The 27,144-nt window shown below is 33.5% G+C and overlaps 2 long non-coding RNA genes, 1 other non-coding gene and 1 pseudogene across 3 annotated transcripts; 2 read left to right on the top strand and 2 right to left on the bottom strand.

Moving 5' to 3' along the window:
- Positions 1-1,530: 1,530 nt before the first annotated feature.
- LOC142634455 (uncharacterized) lies at positions 1,531-4,421 on the bottom strand. The gene is made up of 3 exons (XR_012844186.1): positions 4,246-4,421; positions 3,168-3,223; positions 1,531-1,800 (listed from the first exon to the last, which is right to left on the bottom strand). It is a non-coding gene; the product is annotated as an uncharacterized LOC142634455 (long non-coding RNA).
- A 5,270-nt stretch (positions 4,422-9,691) lies between these two features.
- Positions 9,692-9,807, top strand: LOC142637712 (U5 spliceosomal RNA). Its single transcript, XR_012844838.1, has one exon. It is a non-coding gene; the product is annotated as a U5 spliceosomal RNA (small nuclear RNA).
- A 3,314-nt stretch (positions 9,808-13,121) lies between these two features.
- LOC142637455 (uncharacterized) lies at positions 13,122-20,542 on the top strand. Its single transcript, XR_012844652.1, has 4 exons — positions 13,122-13,258; positions 14,970-17,843; positions 18,074-18,141; positions 18,230-20,542. It is a non-coding gene; the product is annotated as an uncharacterized LOC142637455 (long non-coding RNA).
- A 5,037-nt stretch (positions 20,543-25,579) lies between these two features.
- Positions 25,580-25,702, bottom strand: LOC142637710 (U4 spliceosomal RNA; annotated as a pseudogene).
- Between the last annotated feature and the right edge of the window lie 1,442 nt (positions 25,703-27,144).

The following is a 27,144-nucleotide window of genomic DNA, read 5'->3' as shown; positions in this document are numbered from 1 at the left end:
ATGCATAAAAGTCGATACAAATATACCAAAAGGATAAACAAATGTGATGGGACAATTAAATCAACAATAACAAAAAGAACTATTAGTGAAAAAAATTGGTTGAAATAATTAAAAAATTCCACCAAAAGAGAGACAAAATGTGCGTGTGTGTGTGTGTGTGTGTGTGTGTGAGAGAGAGAGAGAGAGAGAGAGAGAGAGAGAGAGAGAGATTGACCTTTTTGTCATGGAAAATTTAGAGGGAATAGTGGAGAGGGGTGGAAATGAAGTTAGAAAAAATTTATATAAAAATTAAGATGGAAGATGAATGGTGGAAATAGATGAAAGGTTGAATAAAGTGAAACGGTAGAATTTAAGAAGATATAAGTGAGAAAATTTAAAAATATATAGAAAGAATCAACTGAAAAATTTTAAAAGGCAATAATTGGAGGAGATGAAATATTGAACTAGGAAAAAATGGCAGAAGAAAATGAAAATTAAGTTGAACAAAGTAAAAATTTCAAAAAAAAAGAAAAAGAAAGTATGCTAAAGATGTGGTGTAAAGAGAGTTTTGTAAAATTTATTACAAAGCTTTCATTATTTATATAGTATAGATATGTATAGACAATTTTTTTTTTTTTTTTTTGGTTTTTGATTCTTCATTGTTTAGTTATAAACATCTAAATTAAATTAGATAAATATGTAAAGGCAAAATTATATGTAAAGTTAAAACTATCCAAGATAAATGTGTAAAGTCAGTAATCTATATATATGTTTTTTGTAAAAGGCATTAGAAACAAAAAATACATAAGAAAAATAATATATATATCTAAAAGTTCAAGCGTAGTATATACTGTTATTGAACTCTTGTTGCACCATATGCACTATAGTTTTATAAAGCAAATTGCGAGTAGCATACAATAGGCAGTGGTAATATGTGACTCTAATCTAGAAAACACACGGAATTTTCCAAGAATTATACAATTGCCTAGGTGCAAGTTATTTGTAGATAAAAAAAGTGATATAGTTGTCACGCCCCAAACCTGAAAGGGTCCAAAGTATGAGAAAAACATCTCAAAGGTACCTGTAGATTTTGTTCCTTTTGAAAATTCAATCCAAATAAAATCATATCAAGTGCCAACATCAAGAATTATCATAATAATTCCATTAAATATACTCCCAACATAAGTCAGAGCTTTATGCAATAAATACAATGACTATTGGTCACAAAAGAATGGAGGTCTAAATAAATAATTACATATCATCAACTTGTCACATTAGTGGAATATATGCATAACCACTATTAGATATAAAAGATTTGGGTCAAGCCCACTCTACGTTATATATCATCAATTATCTCCATCACGAAAGTCAGCCTCCATCAGCAGTTAGTCTAATTATTGCTAGCCACCAAAATGGTGTTGTATGTTTTTAAACCACTTAAATACAACCAGATTAACCTAGTTAATTGCCAAGTGATTACTTAGTCAAATTAAACAGATATAGGTTAACACAAATATATCATATCATTGTAAAATGTAGAAAATAAAAAATACAACAATATAATAACCCAAGAAAACTAAACCGGTAAAAAACCTGAGGAGAATTTAACCTAACTATCCTCAAGGTAAACTGAATCCACTATGAAAGAATTGAAGTTTACACAATAGCGACTTAGACCACTAATATCATATTGCTACCTCGAGTAAGAAACTTGCTACCACGATCACGTGACAACTCCAAGTTCACGGACTACTTCTTTCTTGGATTCCCAGCAAGCACAAGCACTCCCGCTTGTATATCTTTAAGCTCTTGAATCTGCAACTGAATTGATCACCAAGCTCTTGACATCAATCTAAATCTTGATAACCCTAAGTTTATGTGAAGAAAAACATCTCTAGATCTCACAAGAGATTCACACACACAGCATAAAGAGCAACTTTAAAACGTGACTAAGATTTTCCCTTTTATACTTAAGACAAAACATAAAACCCTACACGTCAAATGAGCTTGGGTTAAGTTGGAAAATTCTGCAGAAAAACAATCTGCACGAGTTTTGATTAATCGAGTCTAATTTTCAATTGATCGAGTCAGGCAGATTTACACAGTAAATCCTACAGAACACTTGATTTCAACTTTACACTTAAACATACTTTGAGCAAGTCTAAAACAAGACTAAACGTTTTGATCATGATTTTCCAACATTACAAATTGAAATTCTAATACATTTAAACCTAAAGTCTTAGAACCCAATAAATGTCTCAAAAAGATAGTTGTCTACTCTGAAAAAGTTTGCAAAATAATGGAATGAGACAGAGTCCAGTAAGTAGCACAATTAATGGGGGTTGGGGAAATGCAAGTTTCATAATAATGGACATTTTATAAAACATGTTATAATTTGGGAATTTCCATGAAAATCTAGCAAATCCATTTTTCTTAACAAAATGACAACAATGAAAAAGAATGTAGCACCAACCTTTTTCAAAGTATACCAACATGAAATTACGTACTATTTACTGTAAGCTATCAAAACACCATTTTAAAACTTGAAAACCCAACCCAAAGCCACATGACAAGCTGCCATAAAGACATTAGGTATGCCACAAAGACATCAAGTTATGCCACAAAGACATCAATTCGCCACAAAGATGGGGTGCCAAGATAACAATGTCACCAAGACTGCGGCATCTGGCTGGGTAATTACCGGGTAATCACATGTCACGGCCCAAAAGTAAAAACATGAAGAGCTCACAGTTTACACAAAATCAAACAACGGTTTATATTTCAAGTAGTTTCACAAAAACCTCTGAAAGACCCAATATATTCACAAGGTTCTAAAATTTTCCAAAATCATTTCTTGTCAATAACATTTTCTATCAATTTCCCAAATATCACAAGTCAAGATAAAAAAATCTTTAAAATTTGCAAATAATGCAATAAATCCATAAAAGCCATTCCCAAGAATTATATCAAAGATGCTTATCTCTTCCATACTAACAAATCATGCATTTCCCCATGTGCAATATTAAACATGACGCACTTTTTATATAAAATCATATATAATAGGGTCACAACACAATACCTTTTAAGAAAACATATATCCACAAATAATTTTCCAACATATGTTTGACCCAAAAATAACGTTTATGCAATATGGTTATTTTCCAAAAATCTCATTAAAAGTTACTTACCTTGCAACCCACAACAAGACCTAATTCTCCAAGCTCCAAATAAGATTGGCTAGAACCTAAACAATATCAAGCAAACTTATCAAAATAAGCATAAAACTTGAAATTGTATCTAGCTACATATTAGGAATTGCCAAGTAAGCAATAAATTAGGCAAGCCTAGATTTAGCCTCACAAATAATATTTCCCACTTCCAAAGTTTCTCAACCAATTACTTTACAAGACATAGATTCCCATTATACTCATGAATCATTTAAAGTATTATCTCTAACATCAAAACTTCAATAATATATGAGTAGTTTCCACAAAGTTTTCACAACATCATCAAGAGACCCATGACACCAAAATCACAATATCCTTCAAAACAAACAATTTAAATCTTTAACTAGCTCCAAATAAACCATAAAAATTATATTCACCATTTATTTCACATAATATACCTCAAAACCCCTAAATTTTCACCATTCATAAACCTTAATTAGCCACCACTAGTAAAACCATAAACATCAAATTAGTCCACCAAATCAAAAACTCATATACATAATTACAAGAATATAACCCAAGAAGCTCATAAATCTAATGAACATCATTATCAAAGCTTAGATTAGAATAACCTTAAACAAAAGTATAAAACCCACTAATGGCATGTTTGGATGTTTAAAAAAGGAGGGAGAGTAGAGTAGAGGGAAGGGGAGTAATTTAATTACCTTGTTTGGGAGTTTTTTAAGGAAGGAGGGGGAGGGATTTGGAGGGGTTTGGAGGGGTTTCAACTACCTCCAACCCCCTCATTTTTAATTCCCCCAAATTGGAGAGATTTGGAGGGAGAGTAGAGTACATAAAATTATTTATAAAGTAAATTACCTAATTTACCCTTATTATATTTATAAAATTACAATGTTAAAAACAAAGGGAAGGGCTAATTACTCCCTTCCCCCTTACTAATTATAAAAACATCCAAACAAGGTGGAGGGTAATCATTCTCCTCTACTCTCCTCCCCACTACTCCCCTCCCCTCTACTCCCCTCTACTCTCCTCCCTCTCTAAACTCCCAAACAGGCCATAATAGATTAGAAATTTTTACCTTCAATCAAAAGAGATGAATATGCCTTAGAGGTTCCAAGAGAGCTTTGCGGTGATCTTGCCGGAAAAGATGGTGGAGATGGTGAGGAAGCAGGTACACAGTGGGAGAGAGTGAGGGAGGAGTGCTTGTTATGTTTGTGAGGAAAATGAACAAAAGAAAAAGGTTGAGGGACACTTACTTTGACCGGCCAAAGGGGGAGAGAGGGAGATATTTTGAGAGAATGTGCAGTGGTAAGTGGGGTTACACGTGTGGCTCCTTAAAAATCTAATCTCTTTTTTTTTTATTGGGCCGGGCTGTTACAATAATAGCGGGCCTATATAAGAACCACTAAAAGTTTGTTAAATCAATTATGAAAAATGTATTGTGTTGTAGCATTGCTCATTAGAAAATTGTTTTGATCCAAGTTAATAAAATCTGCTAATGTGGCTATTTTGCAAACATGTCAACTATCCATTGATTTGTAACAACAAATAATAAAGCTGACATGGTAAGCCAATCCTATGAGATATTGTCTCGGCTCCTAATTAAACCTAGGCCAAAAAAATTAAGATGGTAATAAAAAGTGAAAGGCTAAAACAATAATAATAAAAAGGAAAGGTTTTTTTTTCTTCTTCTTAATATGTACATTTCACAACCAAGTGGGCATTGCATGGTGTAATCCAAATCCCATATTATTAACGAAGGAGAAAAACAACTTTTTTGCTATAAATTTTACAATTTTAATGTGTAGAGTCTCAGTGAGTGGTGGCGAAATAGTTAGGTCCATATAAAAATGATAGGCAATCACTCACCACCTAGCACATCATATTTCCCTAAAAAAAAAAATCTAGCACATCAAAATGGCAGTAAAACTTGTGATACAATGTATGCAAAATTAATGTGATACAAGCCAAAAAATCCCTCACCCTTTCCTTTTGAGTGAGAAGAAACACACGTAATGATCACCAATCACCATCTTGGATGGAAAGGCAATTGAAAACCCTATAAATCTGAACTTCAGTTTTCTCTAAGGATCCATTTCATTAGCATATTGTCCAGACCCAAAATATATATAGTTCTTAAGTTTTCTTAATTTTATGTTGTCTGAGTATTTTCTCTGAATATCAAATTATGGTTTCTAAGAGCACTTGCAGCTGTAGAGCTAAATAGCTATATAGCTATTTTAACTCCACCAAAACACAAAAAATACCCCTTGCAGCAGTGGAGGTATAGGTAAAATTTTTAGCTTAATTGCTACAGTGCACATGTATAGATACATGAGCATTGTAGCTGAGAGCTAAAAATAATAATAATAATAATTTTTTATTCAACTCCCGATTAAAATAATATAGGCTGATTAATTCTTTTCATTCTTTTATTCACGCCTCTCTCTCTCACAATCACTCTCATCTCTTCTCCAAGCTCTCAACTCTCTCAAAACTCTCTCAAGCTCACCGCCGCCAGCCCTTGCCATCTTCAACGTCACCGACCCACCAGCTGAGACCCACCGCCGATCAGCTGAGACCCACCACCGATCAACTCTCTCAAAACTCGCTCAAGCTCACCGCCGCTGGCCCTTGTCATCTTCAACGTCACCAACCCACCAGCTAAGACCCACCATCGATCAACCCTCTCAGCCTCAGACCCACGCCGTCCCAAGCTCTCAAACGCTCTCAACCTCTGTTTCACCATTGTCCCAAGCCGCCGATCAACCCTCTCAGCCTCAGACTCACCGCCGATCAGCTCAGACCCACCTCTCTGTTTCACTTCAGGTCAGTTATCTTTGTCTTCTTCATATGGATGCTTGGGATTTTTTATTTGGGTATAACATCAAAGAATGTTGGATTTTTTATTTGGGTATAACATCAAAGAATGTGGTTAATGATTTCTTTTTCTTGTTCTTTCAGTTTATTATTTTAGATGCAATAATTTTTTTGCTGTTCTTGCTCAATGAAAAGTTCTGTCATTTTTATGCATAATCATGTTCTATTGTTATAATTCTAAGTATTTTAAGTTTTGATATAAATATTAGTTTGGGAATTTTCTGTGTGCAAGGAACTTTACTTTTTTTTTTTTTTTTGGCTTTTGATTCAGTCCATCCATGAATGGACAAAAAGTATTGGTATTGGAATGTATTGGGATTTTTCTGTTTGCACGAATTTATTGTGTGATTTTCTTTATCAGTGGGATTAAGCTACATGTCAAATTAAGTATTTATGCATAATCATGTTCTATTGTTATAATTCTAAGTATTTCAAGTTTTGATATAAATATTAGATTAGGAATTTTCTGTGTGTAAGAATCGGCAGTGGTGGTGGAAGAATCGGTTGTGGCGGCGGCGGTAGCAATTGCGGTGGTGGTGGAAGAGTTGGTGGTGATGGCAGTAGTGGCGGTGGTAGCGGTTGCGAGTGGTTGTAATTGTTGTTTATTGTAATGGATATATTATTTTATTGTAATAGATATATTATTTTATTGTGTTGAAAGCTAAAATAGATCCACTGCTGAACATGTTTTGTAAAGTGAGTAGATAAAATAGATAAAGTAACTTTTTGTGGAGCTAAAAAGCTAAATTTTTAGCTCCACTGCTGTGGATGCTCATAGGCAACGTAATCACCCTCAAATTACTCATGTTATGACAACATTGACCCAAAATACCAAAGCAACATGTTGCATGGCTACTTTCTGTAGCATGCCAACTAGGACACATCCCCTTGACTATTCTCTCTCACAGGTAGAATAGCAGCACAGAAAAAAAAAAGCTAAACGTTCAAAGGGAAAACAATAAAGTTTAAAATACAATTACTTTAAAATAAAATAAAATAAAAAAACCCTTAACTCAACTTCACCTTATAATCTTGGACATGTTCTTTATGGACTACAAGTTATCTTCTTTTCTTTCTTCTTGAAGCTGATTTGAGACCTGAACCCCATAATTACTGATAGTGACGTTATTACATGCTGACGGCACATTAAGAAGCTGACGGAAATATACCTATTACATACTGACGGCACATTAAGAAGCTGACGGAAATATACCTATTACATACTGACGGCACATTAAGAAGCTGACGGAAATACACTATCCGTCAGCCATTGTCATTGACACCTCTTTTGACGTTCAAGGCCACACCCCCTACGTGGCGACGTTAGGCTAAAGGGTCAAGATAGCGAAGTCAAGACTGACGGCCAAGGTGTGAAGGTCCTTAGTTGATGGTATCTTTGGAGACGTATCTAGGCTGACAGCAGTACAGGAGGTGCACATTGGTTGACGACCTTGGCAGGAAAAGCTGAAGGAGTAATCCAACCTCCATTCTTAATCTATCTTGACTTCTACATACGTGAATATAAGGAAAGTTCTTTCGCTACACGTTTGGTCTTAGTCAAAAGGATCCCTATAAGGAAAAGAGCCCTATACGATATGCAAAGATCCGCGAATTGCTCTTCTAAAAGGAAAGTACTTCCTCGCCAAGGCGTTTATTTCGGCTCTACACCACTATATAAACCCCAGAAACCCTCATGACAAAAGTTACGCACAATTACCTCAACTCTGGCACTCTAGGGTTGTTTTAAAGACTCTAACTTGATCGTCGGAGGGTCTTTGGCCGGCACCACACCGGTGCTCTCTGTCGATCATCTACTTTCTCTTTGCAGGTGTTGCTTCAATCGGAGGAGTACTCGCAGCTTACTGGTGATTTCTTCGGCATCATCAATTACGATCATGGGGGTCATTAAATAATCTACACGAAGAGTATCCAGATAGATCTGTGATATAGAACAGACAACACATGCCTTCTTGGAACAATAGGGGTGCTGGAAGTCACAATGCAAGATTAAGGGGGGAGTGCCAGTAAAAGCCATTGGGGTGACAGTGTTGAAATTGCATAAAATTTGGCAGGTTGAAGGGAAATGGTATTCCGATCTAGACTCAAAACTTTGAGTGTCGCCTAAATTTAGGCAAATTCCTTCGTTAAGGCCTTTGAAAACAATGTTTCTACTATTTATAGTTATATTTGTTTTTTCTTATTAACTTTTAGTTTAAAAGTCAGAACAAGGGTCCGTCTATTTTGGGATGACCTTTAAGGTCAGTAGTTTATGATTTTGCATTTAACTCAATTTTACTATTTTTTGTGAAATTTAATATTTTGCCACATAATCTCATAATTAGTGCAAATTAGGGTTTCAAACATTTCTTAATCATCTTAGGGTTTTACTTTCTCAGTATTTATATGTTTTGTAGTTGTTAAAGGCAGATCAGATTATGAAGATTAAGAAGATGGATATGAGGAACAAAAATATAACAAAACCATCGTTGAGGGGGGGAGGCAACAAGTGGTCTATGTATTCGTTTGAGAAAATGGAAGAGTGATAGGTATGGTTGGTTTAGGTTTAGGATTTACTACTTTAGTACTCACTTTCATCAGTACATGCATACTTATGTTGGATTTGGATCTGGGGAATTACCCCCACATCTCTTTCACAATTTTTTTTTTACCATTATCACTTTTTGATTATTTTTTAAAAATTATTTTATTCAATAATTGAGATAGAAAGTTGTTTTTTTTTTTAACTCTTAATCTCAACCAGCGAGAGCAATTGTATTAGGTGCAATACCTTCGTCTCAATCCACTTATCTCTATCACTATCACAAAAAACTTAGTTATTTTCTCAATCACTCGCAATTTATCACTTAAGAGTATTGTGACAAAATATGTGTAAAAAATGTATGGTACTAGATTTATTACAATTTCCTATTGTGAGCAGTTTCCCAAAAAGAACCAGAACAATAAGGCTACAAGTGGGAAAAATTACTATAATTAGCCACATGAACAACTTCCTAGATTTTAGCAGATTATTTCATTTGGACAATGTCTACTACACAAACTTACATATCCCACATGAGGTTTTTGTTTTCTTATATATTTTTATATATATATATATATAAATATATATATATATAAAAGACTTGAGTAAGGCATAATACTCCCATATCATAAACCTCTGATTACAACTGAGTATTTTACCAATTTTTGCAAGAAACGGGTAGGGAGACAGGATTTCCTTGCCTAATTCCTTGTCCCGGTCTAACGTAGCCCATCTTTAGCATTATTGCTTGTAAATTCCACATTCCAATTCATCATACGCCTTACTCGAATTCAGCTTTAGAGTCATGCTTGTACATATCTTAGCTTGGTTTTCATCCAGTTAGTTAGAACCTTCCACTCCATTTTATACATCATCACATTACATGAGCTAAAGGAAGAAATTGTTATTCTCAACTCCCATTAGCCTGGCACTTTTGTCTCAAGAAGACCAAAGTCTCTCTCTCCACGGCCATAGTCCTATTTTACGCATGTATGAAGAAGAGCTTTCAAATCCGTGTAGATGCGTCCCATATCGAACAGAGACAATAAAGTTGTGTAAGATAGCTGTTATTAAAATGGCAAGTCATTCCATTTCCAATCCACGCAGCCACGTGGTGAGCACAGAGCGAACTATTCTTTCGCCTTTTACTAAAGAATACCGTGTGCACGCCACAAATAGTGGCATACGCCTATTTTTGGTGGAGTTTTTCCGATGGGGAAGCTCCTAAAAATGCTAGTGTAACATTTTCAAATCTTGCATGTCTTATACACTTCATACAAGAAACTGGATCCTTGGGTAGATGTGATACTTGTTTAAATATATTCACTTTTTAGTATTCTGCAATTTAAACAACAAATTAAATTCATTGGCAAAAGGCCACACCTTTTTTCTTCAACAAAATTTCATCCACTTCAGCCTCAAAAGAGTGTAAAATACTGACTTCACGAAATCTTCATCGATTTTTTTTTCTAGAAGAGAAGAAAAGTAGAAGCAAAACAGAAAGAAAACAAAATGAATGCCCCTAGGAAGGAGGAGATGAGAGGTTTGAACGCTTGCTATGGAAATGGAATGTGGGGCGCAGATATAAAGATGAAACTAGAAGAATGATGGCCATTGCCTAATAGCTTCTCAGTTATCCTAACAAATTAAAGAAAATATAAACAAATAAGCATTCATTTAGAAAGTTAGGTGCCGTTTGGATTCAGCATTTTGGGCGTTTGCGTTTTGCGTTTTCAGCTTTTTTTTTTTTTTTTTAGCCGTGAATGTTGACTTTCTGCGTGAACAGTGCACTCATGCACTGTTCACGGAATCCACAAATATTACTTTTCAGCAACTTTTTAATTAAAAATGGGTCTCACGGTACTATTCATACATTTAAAAATTATTTTGCTACAATGTTTTCAGTTTTTAGTTTTCAGCTGTATCCAAACGGACCCTAAGGTTTTTTTTTTTAATTTATTTTTGCGTGTCTTGCTCTTTAGCTGCTTAGACCCTTTCTCATTTTTTTTGGTGTCTTGCATGTTGTGAGATGTGTGTGTGTGTCCACTTAGACTAGTTAGAATCGACTTAGGATTTTTTTTTTTTTTTTTTTTTGTGTCTTGTGTGTGTTTGCTTTGGGGTGTTGTTTGGGTTTAAGTTTGCTATTGGTAAATTTTGTTGTTTGAGCTTGTTAAATTTGTTTCAAATTTAGATCAATAAATTTTTGTATAGCTTTTAAAAAGATCAATAATATTGTTGAGGGGGAAAAGTGCAAATTTATTGAAACAAATTGCTAAAATTAATACATATATATATATATATATATATATACTAAAAAATATTTACACAATTATTTACACAAAAAATATATACTAAAAAATAGTAAATTGTATAAATTTACTCAATTACTGTAGCACAAATGAATTTTTGCAAATTTACACAATTATTACAACATAAATGTATTTTTGTACAATACTAATGTAGATGTATTTGGATTGATGAGGAAAATTTACACAATTAACGTGCATTTGTGTGCAAATTATTTTGCATTTGCGTTTTTGGCTGGGTCCCACGACATTGTTCACGACCCAGCCAAAAACGCAAAAACACGTATAACCATGCATTTTTAGGTCCCACCGGTTATATTCATAGTTTAAAAATTATTTTACTACAGTGTTTTCAGCAAAAAAATTTCAGTTTTTAACAAAATAAGCAGTATCCAAACAAACCCTTACTGTAACTATGCAAATGAATGCTTTAGAAATTATTTAGATTGAATCAATGGTTTTTGGTTGAGAAAAAGAGAGATGATTTTAGATAATAATAAAAAATTTTGATAAGAAAATAGTATTTTGATGAAATGTAGTGTAAAATAAATAATTTGATGTGCAGTATTTTGAAAAGTAAGTATTCGTTTGGGTACTGATGAAAAGCTAGCTTATTGCATCTGCGTTTCCTTTTTTTTTTTTTTTTTTTCCGAGCCGTGCGTTTCTGTGGCTATTAGCTTTTCTAGTGGGTCCCATGCACTGTTCACCGGACCTATAAACCTCTTTTCAACAAATTTTTCATTAAAAATGGGTCTCACGGCATTATTCACACATTTAAAAATTATTTTGCTACAATGTTTTCAGTTTTTAGCAAAATAAGCAGTATCCAAATACACCCCAAGTATATAAAATTAAAAAAAAAAAAAGTAAGTTATTATGGTAAAATAGACAAATTTTTTTTGCATTAGCTTATGCAAATGTTCTAACGTGGTAAGAAAAAACAATGATGTTTTATGTATTTTTCTTTGTTAGTAGATGATTATATTATAATGTATTACAGAAAAATAATTTTATATATTTGTTTTTGTTGATAGTTTCTTAACACTAAATAGATGCTTATTTGAAATTTCATAACTATTTTTTACTTATACTCCAGCCCCTTAACTCGAAATCTTGGATTTGTCTCTGCCAACTAGCATAGATAACAAGTTGATGTGGTACTTGATGGACAGACACATCAGTAAAAAAAATGGACAAAAATGAGTGGTTGTTATTCAAAATAACCTCCTGGCTTTAAGTAAAAGAATAAAAAATTTGAAAGGTTAGAGTTCAAATCAATTCAAAATGACTTAAAAGAGGCAAAACTTGAGGTTTATGATTTGTAATTTATTCACAAAAGAAATATGAAAGAATCTTCTCTCACTCTTTTTAAGGGAGAGAGAGAGAGACAAAGTGTTTATTTTATATGTATAGTTATATGATACATGGTCAACTATGATTCGAATTTGGACACAATTTGTCTGCATGCAAGAAACTCGTATTGGCATCTGGCATCTGGCATCAGTATTTGGTCTGTTATTATTGTTGCCAAGATTTGTGGGATAGGTAGAGATCAAGTTGCTGACTTTTGCCAAAGTCTGTGCAGGGGTTTTGCTTGGGCTTTTTCATGTTATGAATTAACAATGTATTTTGACCCCCCCCCCCCCCCCCCCTCCCAATTTCAAAAAAAAAAATGGAAATATATATGGTTATATATGTTTTAAGCCTGGGTCCTTGAAAATTACACACCCAAGAATTCCATTGATCCAGCAGAAAAAAAAGAAAAAAAGAAAAAAAAGAAGAAGAAGATAGGAAAAAAGAACACTTCCCCTTTGAGAATCAAAGATACTGACTTGGATGAAGGTACTGCATTTCCCTTTAATATTCCATCTTGGGATTCACATGGTGTTAAATTACATTTAGTATTTGCAATTGTTTGCTATTTATCTGACTTACATTCTGGGGTGAAATTTAGTGGTCTAGTAAATTAATTTAAACTTTTACACTTGCTTGAATCAATGTTTCTTTTGTGGTACTATTATTATTGATGATTCATTTCTATCATTATTTTTTTCTAAAAAAAATCTTACACCCATTCTTAGCTGCAATAGTTTAGTCTAGGATTATGAACTTTTTATTTTTTATTTTTGTTTTTGTATTTGACTCAACACTAATTGGTTTTTTAGTTAAAATGATATTGGACATATAATGAGATAATAAATATGACATCTATTTGATTTGTAGATTATGGGAAAGCCCAACTAAAGATGAAATCCTGGTTTCTGTCCCTGTTTACAGTACTTATGGGGATGGAGGAGTGAAGAAGAAAATGGCAGTTACTCAGTTTGAAGTTGTGCTTTCCTTGCTGGGATGAACCTGCTCTTAAGGTATGCATAATTGAGAATTCCCCTTTACCCTTGAAATAACTAAGCTTTTTCCACTTATTAAGAGCCTTAAATCAATTTACAACAATTACTTGCACCTTCACCATTTTCAGAAAGTAGTGACTTTTACATACTTATATGAAACAACCAGTAAGATAGAAGTTTTAATCATGTAAACAGATTATAAAAGACATTATCATAGATTTTTGTGAGAAGTTTACTAAAATTGATATAAATGAAACAAATAGGCAACAGGATATATACTCATATTTTGGTTTCTCTAGTTGATATTAATGAATAACAAGTGTAAGTGGCCACAAATGTCTGATTAGAGTTACATAATACTGTTCTTATGAGGTTTAAATTACCTTGAAACTTGATTTTTTTTCCCCCTTTTATTTGGTGCTCAGGAATTACAAATACATTCTTTGAAGGCCACCATCAAGATCAGAATAGATGTGCCATCAGAGTTGACGGCATTGTCTAGGATGTCAATTACTGATAAAAAGCTTAATCAAAATATTAAAACTGTTTACTTATTTGATCATATTGAAGAAACAACATTTGATGGTATGCATATAAGGCAAAGGCTCATTCAATTACCCCCTTTTTTGGGGTGTATAAAACGATTAGCTTGCAGGTATCAAGATTCGTGTATATTGTCCTGTTGGAAAGAGTGAAATGGGAAGTTTGCTCTAAATGTTTCTGTCAGGGAACTTGACATATTTACTTGATACTTTCCCCTTTCTTTTTTTCTTGTTCATGTTGAGATTTTGAATTTTATGCCCTTCAATCTTGTAGTTACTTAAATCAAAATCTAATGTTTAAAGGAAGGTGAACTTTTCAATACTTTCTTTTTTGACCTCTCAAAGAACAGAATGAATTTCTTTTTTTCTTTCCATCTTTTCTTTCAATCGATTGGTTAAAACATGAAGGAACAATTTAGCTTCTCTGAACTAGATGATTGCACCCAGAACAAATACCTAAATCACTTGGATAACCAGCCGTCCTTTATCCATGGACGTCCACCTACCCCAAAAACCAGTGTATAGTGTACTGTGTAGGTGACAAGTAATCAAAAGCTACTAAACTTTGTCTTCTTCTTTTTTTCTTTGGTTGAAGACTCTTTCAAGTTCTCTGTGGTGATAATGCTAGTCCTCCCTGTTTATGAAATCATTTAGGTACTTCAGAACTCCTTACCCACTTCAAAACTGGATATAGTTACTGTCCCTGAATTTTCTGGTGGGGCTATGGAGAGTTATGGTTTGATCACAATCATGAAAATGGGCTACTTTATGATGGCTTGCTTTCTCCAGTTGCCAAGAAGAAGATTGTAAATTACAGATCTATTTACCCTGTTAGCTTCTTTTTTTTTTTTTTTTTGCTCCCAAAACTTTAGGAATTTACTCCGAGGCCTAGCAGCTCCTGCTTATCAAAAAATACAATTTCAAGACTTTTGGTTATACTTTTTCATCATTTCCCCATTCATAAATCATGACACATAAAAGGGAAGAACAGTACTCTTTTTTCTTAACCCCGAAAGATGTCATTATAGAATAACTGACTACTATTGATAATTGCCTGACTGCAACCAACCCATTAAGAAAAATCTGGAAGCAAATAACACATAATTGCCTGACTGATGTAATATGATTCTTCATTTATTTCCTAAATACTTATATGTAATCTTTAAATCATTTTCTTGTTTTTTCAGCTCACATTTGTTGTTTCACTTGAAGTAGCTCATCAGTGGTTTGGAAATCCAGTAACAATTGAATGGTGGAGTCATTTATGGCTTAATGAGTGATTTGTAACATGGGTAAAATCGAGTCGTCTTACATTTCTGCTACTGCTTTTCTGGCCATTGCATTCAATTTTCTGAATTTAGTATCTCTATTGATCTTAAATTTCCGGGTAAGCTATATGGCCACTGACAGCATGTTTCCTGTGTGGAAAATATTGACTTAATTTCCTTGGCAACAACTGGTGGCCTATGTGTGGATACACTGCAATCACATTCAAGTGGGGTAAGTGAAAGCTTGTGCTAGAATTTTCTGTTAAGTGGCAACATATCAGTTATGCATGTTAAATTATGTAGCTTGTTAGTGAATGCAGTGATAAAATCAATGATGAGAAATAGCTATGAAACGCAAACTGCTCCCCAAATGGTCTGTTGTACTGAATTTTCAAGCACTGCAATTAACATCATCAAAGTAAATGTATTGACACAGTTTATGTGTCTGTGTGTGCACAAACGTGGGGATCTGTCATCTGTTTGTGTGGAGTTCTACCCAGTAGGAGGGAGGTGAAAGTGCAGTTAAATTTTTTATAAGCTGACTTCAAAGATTGCATCACCATTATTTGTTAGTATATCTTAATTAAGTCCCAATTATGACTTTAAAAAAGAGAAAATTATTGGCAATTTGCTATATAAGGCATAACTTCAGCATGTAATTCAACCATGTTCTTCACAAGCTGTTTGGCATATTTTCAGTGGAGGAACACCATGCTCATTCAATTGAGGAAATATGATGCCATCAGCTACAAAACGGGATCTATTGTTATTCAAATGTTGCAGGGTTATCTTGGAGCTGACATGTTCCAGGTGAGATTGTTCATGTTCTTAACTTCTAGAGTTGGTTGTTTTTATTTGTAGCACCAAACAATGACTCCATATTTTCTTGGTAAAAATTCTATGTGGATGTTATTACTATAATTCATATAGATTTCCTTTAAACTTTACATGTGATTACTGTTTGAAATTTTTTGTTTAATGTCATTGGTTTGTAATTCATATCTTTTCTTGGATCTCTTATTTTTTAATGTAATTTCTATTCTTTTATGATCACAGTCTATGTTAATAAATTCTGTTATTGTCTTTGATTGGTTGGTGTGCTAAAAAATTTCATGTTGCTTGGAGTGTGACTTAGGCCTCATGATACTTGTGCCAGGTAACGCCTTCTAGGTTTTTTCCTCTCTAGAAACTCTTGCTCCAGTGGGTGGTATGATTTGAGAATCTATTTATGCGTTGTGTATTTTATTGATTAATAAGCAAACATGAGCTACAAATTTCATCTAGGATCTGCAATTGTAATTCCTGTTAACTAATTTATGTGCTGATGGACTATGTATTGTTCCATTGGTTCATACTACAAATGCAAGACATTCCTTTTTAAATCAAATCCTCGAAAACTGGATGTATCTGAACTGGTACATTCTCCCGACCAAATTTCAAACACATTTAAGACAAAGAATGAAGAGAACTGTGATGAACATTTATGGGTCAAAGTTAATATTGAGCAGAGTGATTTCTACAGGGTTAATTACCTTGCAGCTCAACTTAGGAAAGCCATAGTGATTAATTGCAGAGACAGATAAATTTGGTATGTACCATGTCTTATAATGAATAAATAACTGTATCATATGTTGTAGTAGTAGGTATGCCACATATATTGGAAATTTGGCATGATCACCTAGTGTGAAGTATGCTAGATTTCTGATTTTTGTGCCTAGTTCATTGGTTGGGTGTAACAGCAGGGCAGAATTCCAGTGACTAGAGTTCAGCAAAGGAACTGGCAGACTTAAGACTGCATAGTAGCTTATTAAGGCGACATCTTTCCTGTTCTTTGGTGGTTTCTCTTGATTTTTGCCATTATAAGCTCGGCACTCACTGTCAAATAGTATAAAACTCTTTTGAGTCTCAATTTCTTAGGTGTTTTGGATGACACATGCGCTGTGTGAGGCTTGCAATCAACCACTGCCTTCATTGCTTTCCTTATGGATGTATACAGAAAAGAGCTTGATTTGATTGTGTTATCAAAACTATTATTGTAAGGATAACATCTATTTGATATTGTTACCATTTTCACTAAATCCTTACCAGAACTTGAACTTCTTAAATCGTACATGCAAAAGGTGTGTTACAAAGTTGTGGAGATCTCTGGTGATGCCATCCCAGATTTAGTGAATGAGTTGAAACAAATTTTCATCAACATTCCTCCTCTTCTTCAGTGTAAGAACAAATACTATACATTTTAAAATGCCATTGACTTCATTCCAACTCACTGGTTGTTAGATATCATTCGGAACCTCTTCTACATGATTGCTTACTTGAGTGGAGATAAGTTTGTTGATCGGTGTGCAAGTTTCTTGATTAAGGCTGAGATGTATGCAAAAATATGACCTACATATATATTTTCAAATATAGGAGTACCTATCTCTCAAAATGAATATCTTCATCTTTATGATGTTTTCCAGCCAATTGTGCATCATGTATAAATTACTGTCATATATGTACTGACTTTTGGTTATAGAGTGATGTAAGCTTCTTCATACTCTTAAATATCAAATATTTTTTGGTTCTTTGTGCAGAAAATCTGGCTGGGAATCCATTTATGGAGAGATTCATCTAAGTGCATTATTGAGAGGAGAAGTCTTTCTGGATTTGGTTACTTTTGGCCATGATAAAAGTCACAAAGAAGTAATCTAGCTCTTTCAGATATTACTGAATGACGGGAATTCTCCTACCGTCAGCTGACACTTACCTGTATATCTGAATCACTTCCTCATTCGTAGGGGCCTGTTCAAGGTTGATATACAGAAGTGCTATATGCCCTACAGGCTGCTTACATTTCTCTAATTTCGTACACTAGTACCATGAATAGGAATGGGTTTGAGTCCCTACTGAAGCAGATATAGTGCAAGAGAAGGAACCACCTTTATTATTTAAGAATTAGCAATATTTGAACTAATATCCTGTGACTCTTTTGTGGGTGAAAGCTAATTATATTTAATGCCATTCCTTTGATCCTTATCTAGGTTGTAATGCATATTGTCCAGACCCAAGTATAGTTCTTGAGTTCCTAAATTTTATGTTGTCTGATGAGGTATTTGCTGTGCATATCAAATTATGGTTTCTAACAGCCTCATCTTCCTTTCCAATCTAACCGTTGCTTCTTCTCTATATCCTTGTAGGTTCAAAATCAAGATATTATTTTCATGCTCTCCTGAATAAGCTCTGAAAGTCGTGAGGTAGCATGGAGATGGTTGAAGGTATGCATTTCAAGCTCAACATCTTCATTATGAGTTTTAATTTTGACTGATACTATCATATTGATATTAAGAAAATAATTTGGAGTATGTTCGTATATGGATATAAATTGGAAAGTATTATGATTGGGAGTTAGGAAGTGACTCCTAGCTTTGAATGTCATCTGCGACGTAGAAGGTTTCTTCTTGAATTTAACAATTTTTGGAAGCTTATTTTTTTGAGATAAATGCAGAAGAATCAGGACTTGATCTTTATAGTTTCATTATCAACATTCTCGCTCTGGTAAGCAATTCTGCCTTGCTGGATAGCAATGGTACAAGTGATGCATTTGTGGTTTGCTATGATTCACTGGTTGACTAGTTCGGTATAAACTCCATGCTGCTTGATATGTCACAACTATTATTTATTGATAAGTGTAGTTTGGACTCAGAAATAGTACTTTAGATACATAGCAGTTGGAATTGTACATATCAAGCTCAGGGGACAGACGCCTTGTTGCGCACTGTCCACCTATGCACACTTAATTAGTATCCCTGGACCAAATTTGCCGTCAGTCTTTTGAATAAATTGTATTGTAATAACTTTAATTCTGTGGGCGATTTCAACATAGCAAGAAAATTAATATTATTTTTTGTGAATATTTCACCACTCAAGGGAATGTTCCTCACTTGACAAGTATGATTGCATTAGTATAATTATGAAATTCATCATAATCAGTGCAATCACCCTCAAATTACTCATGTTATGTCCAAGAAACTAGTCATATCTTGAAATTGGTTTTGTTCGGTCCTTCGATTTTGATAGCTTGCATTTAATCATGACAAGTGAAGCTGTTTGAGTTTTGACATTAGTGCTCAATTGAATGATGAACTTGATTACTTACTGCCAAACCAATGTCTGAATATTTGGACACATTTATATAAGATCATGAATCTACTTAATATAAATCAATCATAGCATGGCGGATTATGATATGTGGTAAAGCTATCCATTAGTGATATTGCATCCATTGAATTTTGTCATCTCGCATTTTTGCAGCAATGAAAAGGCCTGATTAAATTGAAGCATTTTTTTGCCACCTGTATGCATCATCCTTCTTTTACTATGAATTTGAAGTAAAGCATAGAGAAAATCCAACTCAAATATTATTCGAAAACCATAATGTGATAATGTCAAGACTCACACATATATACAATGGTAGACAATGCATTATTTTCTGTAACATGCCAACCAATACCACTCTCTCTCATATACAGAAGAACACAGAAAGACAGCTAAAGTTCAAATAGAAAACAATAGAGTTTAAAATACTACTTCTCATTCTTGCGCCTGGTTTTCGAACTTCTCAGCCTAGCTGGATTAGCCTTCCCTCTCCCTTGCTTCTCAAAATCAGCTTTAACTTCTCCAATAACTTCCAATGAAGTGTTCAGCCTTGACGTTAACATCAGGGCTACCAGTCATTGAGTCTGCTGAATCACAACTTGAACTATTATCGCTGTGTACCCAAACATAGGTTGTGTACTCATGTGGCCGAATTTTGAAAGGTGGTGATGGTGGTGGTAATGGAATAAACGATGGTGAGTCGCTTCTTGAGCTCGTTATCTCATCATCACTACTACAACTGCTTCCATTAAGTGGCGACAGAGGTTTCCGGCGGCGGTGGGCACCAGCTTGTGGTGATGGTGATGAAGTACCTGATCTCATCACATCCTGATCATCATCAACTCTATTGGATCTCACTTTCTTATCCGGTAACGGAGGTTTCTGGGCTGCAGTAGATGATGGCTTTTGAGGGTTTAGAATGGTTTCGACACTCTTCTGTATATGCTCCTTAGTAGTAGGAGGAGTCTTGGGCTGCAATTTACTTTCTCTTTGTTGGTAGTGGTGATAAAGCAGATCACCACCACTGTTATTACATGCATGTTCATCATTTCTATTATAGGAGCTTGTGTTTTCACTGTTGTTGATGATGGTGAGGAAAACAAAGACAGTGACGAAAACAATAAGCAGGACTAGCCTAAGGCCGTGCTTGGTTTTCAACACTTGAACAAGTAGTGGCGTGAGTACTTGTGAGGTGAAAGAGATGAATGAAGGTATTGCCATGAGGATCAAGAACAGAGATATAAAAAGAACAACGTTCAGGTTAGGAGGCGACAAGTGGTTGCGACGGCCGCCACCGGTGGCTTGTGGTTGTGGTGAGAGTGAGAAATGTCTTCTTCCTTTATCTTTTTTTTAGAATCGTGTGGTTTTTCGTTTTGGAAAATGTAAAAGTGATGACACTCGGATATATTATATATGCATATAGTGTCTCACTCCATCAAACGTGGACACGAAGTCGGTATAGAAATTTTTTTTATTGTTTTTAAGAAAAAGAGGATCGGAGGAGTTTTTATCAAGAAAAACCCCAATAATAGCCTTAATTGGTTATTATAATTGGGAAATATTAATAGTAGCCTTAAAAATATTGATTTAGAAACTACTTTTAGAAATAATTTATGAAAAAAATGACAAAACAATAAATTTATTTGATAATTTTTTATATTTTTTATAAAATTAGTATCAAAACTTTCCTAATGTTATTTATTAATAATTACTCTAAAAGTACTCGTTAACCTGACTTGTTATAATTAGCAAAATTAGTGGCCTTTATGGGTTATCATAAGAAAACTTAGTGTTATTATTAGGGGTGTTCACCAAACCGTATAAACTCCACAAACTGCACCAAAACCGCCCGCAAAATGACATAACCACACCGCACCACAAGTAATAATGCACCGCACCACACCACACTGCGTATTGTAATGCGATTTGCAGTTTTATAATAAAAAAACCGCACAAACCACACCACACCTCACCCTTTCTATATATTAATATATTTAATTATTTTTAATATTAAATATATTATTAATAGTTTAATAATCCTAATTTTCAAAAAAAAAAGTTTGATGACCCTATCAAGTGTTGATTAGGAAAGCCAGCCCAAAATAAAGAAAAAATATCTCAATAGTTTAAAACTTGGACCAAAACAAAGGGAAAAATTAGTTTTAGGCTGGATAAAAAAGCCCAAAATTTGAAAAATATACCAACTTCAAATCATTCAAACTGCATCTTATACACCGCACTGTATATGTGACTGCAAAAATAAGGTGCGGTGCGGTTATGGTTTTGGCTAAACTTTAAACCGCACCGCACTGCACCACACATGACTGCAAAAATAAAGTGCAGTGCAGTTATGGTTTTAACTAAATCGCACCGCAAAGTATAGTGCTAAAAATGACCTAAAACCAAACCGCACTGCACCACGAACACCCTAATTATTATTTTCAGAGGTTCCGGATTCTAGAATATTATTATTATTGTTATTATTATTTTGGATTTTTTCAGTCAATTGAATAATGTTTCTGTCTTTTTTTGTTTATAGGTCCATCATCTTGGAATTAGGAATGGCAACGGGTCTGGTTCGGGCCGGGTTTTTGCATACTCAGACCCGACCCGCGGACCAAGACCCGAAACCCGGACCCGGCCCGATTATTAATCGGGTTTTTTTCCCGGGGCCCATACCCGCCCCGCCTGGCCCCACGGGCCCCGTGGGCCCCGTTTATCTTCTTGAGCCCAAATCTAGCCCAACAAATTTTTTGTTTTTGAAGCCCATTAAATTTTTTCCCTAGATTCAAGCCTATTTAAGCCATTTAACATGGCCCAAATGCCAAAATTTGGCATTTAGGCCACATTATAGGGCAACCAAATCAAACCAAATTATAAGTTAATCATAAATCAATAAATCACAACTAAGATTTTAAATCAACAAATCACTTAAAAAGCTACAAAATAAATCCCACAAATCTAAGAAATTACAAAATGTCTTATCCTCCAACTAACAAATGAAAAAGACTAAGAAATTCTTACAAAATGTCTTATCCTCCATAACCGGGTTTTTATCCGGAGCGAGTTTCGAGTCGGGTTTCAGATTTTTTTATAAAACCCGGACCCGACCCTATTCTTTATCGGGCCGGGTAAAATTCGGCCCATTAGGGTCGGGCCGGGCCGGGTATCCGCGGGCCGGATCTAAATTGCCATCCCTACTTGGAATCATGTTGTTGCCACGTAGGCAATCAAAATATCGTTATAGTTACGAATAGTACATTCCCAGCTCACCCTTGTTTTTGGCAAGATCTTTTTGTTTTATAAAACATGAAGCATTTTAGGGAAAATTGCATTTCATCCCTCTAAATTATATTCAACGCTACACTTACCTCTAAACTATACTAATGAGCGCACTTTGCACACCAAATAATAGTGCATTATACCCTGCGCAAAAAAACACAAAAGAGAATAAAAATAAAAATAAGGTTTCGTTTACGGCTATAACAAACTTATAAATTAGATGCAAATTGTATGTATATTCATTTGTTGATTTTTTTTTAGAGAGTCTCAATTTATAACATCCACTCTTAATAATACCTCTTTATTATCAGTCTAAAACACCAATTAGTTTTTAGTATTAGCGGGAAACTGAATCTCAAATCTTTTATTCAACAATCTGAGATTTTAATAGTCTGCATGGAACTCACTAAAAAAATATATATTATTGGTTTAGCAACCTGCTAAAATTCATTTTGGTCTCCCTCTTAAGCCTTAAAGTTCATTAGGATAAACCCAAAATATATACAGAAACAAAGTTTTTAAAAAAAAATACAACATCTGACCCATTGTTGGCCCAATTGCTTCTCAAATTTTTTTTTGATAAAAAAGCCACTCAAAATTTATGGGAAATTACATTTTACCACCCTAAACTATACATTAGATTATAATTTCCGCTCTGAATTATTCAAATGCACACTTTGTACTCTAACATTACTTTTACTGTTAAGTTAAACAAAGATTAATATTACATGCCTTACATTTTTTTTGGTTTGGTGACACACTGTATAAAGACCAAAACACCATTTACTTGTTAAAGCTCTATTTGCCTCAATGGGAAAATACCCAGAAAAGTTTTCAATGAAAAACTAGGTTTAATAGACTATTTAAGGAAGAAATAGTAATTCATGGTGTGGAGAGGCATTTGTGTTTGTAAGAATTAAGAAAGAAAGGAAAATAAAGTGCTTTTAGAATATGCTCAAGAAAACCCAGTCTTGAATTCTTTGGTATTTTCCTTGCTTTCGAGGAAATTAATTAGGTTTTTTTTTTTTTTGACACAGAAGACAAAAAATTCAAAAAGGAGAGCTAAAAAGCCTAAAATGTTTGCAACAAATTAAATGGAAGTTAGGCTTTTTGTTTGTTATTAAACTTTGCATTTGGAGTTGTTGGTACTTGGAAGGAGCTATGGTTATTGTACAATGAAGAAAGTGGTATTAAATGACTTTACCCTTGTGGTGTTCATTCATTTTTTTAGTTGTAAATTAATATTCTTACCTTTTTTGGTTGATGCAAAGTTCAACTTTGTAGTTGATGAAAGCAAGAGTTTGGACTAGGGGAGCGAAGCGAGAGACAAAGAGACTGTGGGGAAGAAGATGCGTAACAATGACGGACCATATTAGTTTATAAAATAGTTAATAAGGGGCAATTTGATCTTTTGGTTATTGCAGTTGTCATGTTACTTGCAAATGAGTCTAAATTCTGTTTAAATTAACCGTTAACTAAACAATGGAGTGCAAAGTGTGCATTAAAATAATTTAGGGTGCAAAGTGTAATTTAGTATATAATTTAAGGTGATAAAGTGTAATTTCCCTCAAAATTCACACACCAAAAAAGTCTACAACAAATCTCAAATCAACAATCCCTTGTAAATAAAATAAAAAAAAATTTTTAAAAAAAACTATCTCTAATATATATCCCTTTTTTTAACTTGAAAAAGGGGAAAAATTAAATATATCTAGTCAAGATTGATGACCTCCCACTAAAAAAAATAAATAAATAAAAGTACTAATTTTATAGAAGCGTTTTTTCAAGCGATTTGTCAAAAGGCGTACTAAACCGTCACTATAGGAGACCTAATATGCCGTTTTTAGGAACTACTACATCTATGGCAGTATCTCTCCTTCTCTCTTTTTAATGCATATCCTTAATAATTTATTTTAGAAATTTTTTTATAGAAATTTTTTTTAAAAAATTTAAAATTATTTAATAATATCTTAAAAATTTTGTAAAACTTAAGAATTATTCAATAATATGTACCCTAAGGCGATGCATTAGTAAAACTTCTGTTTTTTCTTTTGACGAAGATATATCTCTGCTTGGTCAAATTCTCTATTGATAAGGTAGTGTTTATTACTTTATTATTTAGCTTGTAGATCACGCCCACTGTTTTTTCCAGTGTATTAGATTAGTGGTTTGTACTTTGTAGCTTGGATTTTTTTAATGTTCTACTATTTTATATTATTTTTAAATTTTTAAATTTGACAAAAATGGTTTAATAAGTAATTAAATTGTGTTATTCTTTTATGTTTTTCTATCATATATTTATAGTACTGTACAATTATTTTATTGAAGCGTTAAAGATAATAACAAAAAATACACTTAAGTTGTTTGTTATATTTAATTGCACATAAACTATATTTTACACGTTTTTAAGTGAAAAATTGGCTATGTAATTAGTTTAGAAAAATTCAATAATTCAAGTTTTTAAAGTTAGTAATTGAATGAAAAAACGATGATCAAGTATAAATGATTTTAGAGCCCATAAGTTTAAGCTGTTGTAAAAATCTAAATTAAAAAAATAAAATAAAATAAAACAAAACTGATTTAAAAATGTGTTTGGAAAAAATTTCTGGCTTCACATTACTTATGATTTTTATCTCAAAGTTGATCTCACATCATGCACTTTTTCTGGTACAGTACAATTTAACCTTAACATGGGAAAAAAAATACAGTTTCCAACCAAATTCGGTATTTATGCTAAAAATTGATGTGGGCCAAAAAGCCATTTGGAGCAAAAGCAACTATCGGTCAATTGCCGGTCAACTGTGGCTACATTCGGTTTTTGGAGAGAGAGAGAAGTCAGCATTGCAAGAGTTTTTGTGTAATGGATTTTATTTGTGGTAGTTTGTGAAGTATGTAATATTCTGTAAAACATTTTCATGATCCTAAAAAGTGGAATTTTTTCATTATATTGGCTTGTTTTCGTTTTCCATTGACTTGCATTTTCTGCCTACCCAAAGGTCCCAAACATTAGAAAATATGGGCAGAAACAAATGGATAGACTAGTCTGTTTGTTTAAGATTTCATGGAAAATGTTTCTTTTTATTTTCTTGGTTTCTGATTTTCAGCAAGCTTCTTGATAATAAAATACAAATATGTGTCAAATTACGTGGAGCACATCCCTCTGTTTTCAACCAGCAATAGACACGCCTCGGTTAGAACCTCACTAGCTGCGTCATTGCCCCAAGCGCAAAGATACACATCCCACATCCACATCCACATCCACATCCACATCCTTCTGTTTGGTTGCTGGAAAAGAAAGAAGAAATGAAAAAAGAATTGGTATTGTTGGATATAAAAAAGAATAAATGATTTGCAAGCATACAAATATTATTAGACACATTATAGCCCAAATGCCTAAAAGTTCTAGAAAAAAAAAACATAAAAACATACCTCAAATTAATTGTAGGCTCATATAGTTGTAGAACAAACGAACAAAACCAAACAATTACTGTTAATTCTTATTTTGAGTTTCTCTCTCTCTCATTATTTTGAGTCTACAAAATATATTTAAGTGGCGCAATGGAAATAGCATTTTCTGACATATATGCATCTTAGGAAAGAAATATGCAATAGCAGAAATTTTTAAAAATGAAATAAGAAATTTGGAGCAAACCTCTTGAACGCTCATAAGAAAAGCATCATAGAAATAAAATCGATCGTACGCCTCATAAGTCAATTTCAAATCAATAATTTTGAAGCCTAAAAGGGCTTGATAACATTGAAGGAAATTGAAGAGGTATCACTACGTGATCCTCCTATCAAACTATCAAAACCAATTTTTTTTCATCTGCTGCTACAGTAAGGTAAAGCACATTTTTTCAGCATGGTGTCATAATCACATTAGAATCAGTGTTAACACACTTGTTTTTCCTCTTCCTATTAGGTTTCACTGCATGCTTCCACCAGTAACGAGAGCACAGTCCTCTGTAACCAGCCTTCAATAAGGCTTAAAACTTCCATATACAGCTCATCTAGCATTTTGCTGAAAACTTTTGGCTATAAATGTGCTAAAATATACTTTTATCTTGAAAATTTTGAAAAAGTGAGAAAATACAAAAAAAAAAAAAAAAAAGAAGATTTTAAAAAGCTAGACATAAAAACTAAAAGCTAAAAGTTAAAAACTAAAGCTAATGCCAAACAGGTTCTAATGTTTTAGCTTAAGTTTTTAGATCATTTTTATTTTAGATTGAATTTCTTTAGGAGTAGCTTGGTAAACTTATGTGTATTTGAGTTTGTTCTGACATTAAACACTAAATGTTTGGTGCAGATTTAGAGATGAAACTAGAAGAAAGATAGGCATTGCCTAATAAACTCTCAGTTATCTTAACAAATTAAAGAGACATCTATGACAACTTATAAGGTATACGGGACAAGCAATCTATATATATATATATATATATAGATATAGATATTGTAGCTCAGGTGTTCATGTTCTTGACTTAAAAGAGTTAGGCTATTTTTATATGGAGCGTCAAATATTGATTCTGCATTTTCATAGTACAACCTTCTATGAAATTTCATAACCATTGGCATATTGGCACTTTATTATTGTTAAGGCTGTCATGTAATTTATGCTCATTTCTGATCATATTCTATGTTAACAATTACATTACTGTCTTCAATTGGGCTAAAAAAA

The sequence above is a fragment of the Castanea sativa genome, chromosome 5 (assembly GCF_040712315.1).
Source record: "Castanea sativa cultivar Marrone di Chiusa Pesio chromosome 5, ASM4071231v1".
NCBI lineage: Eukaryota > Viridiplantae > Streptophyta > Magnoliopsida > Fagales > Fagaceae > Castanea > Castanea sativa.
The sequence above is the reverse complement of the archived record's forward strand: the minus strand, read 5'-3'. Positions and strand labels throughout refer to the sequence as shown.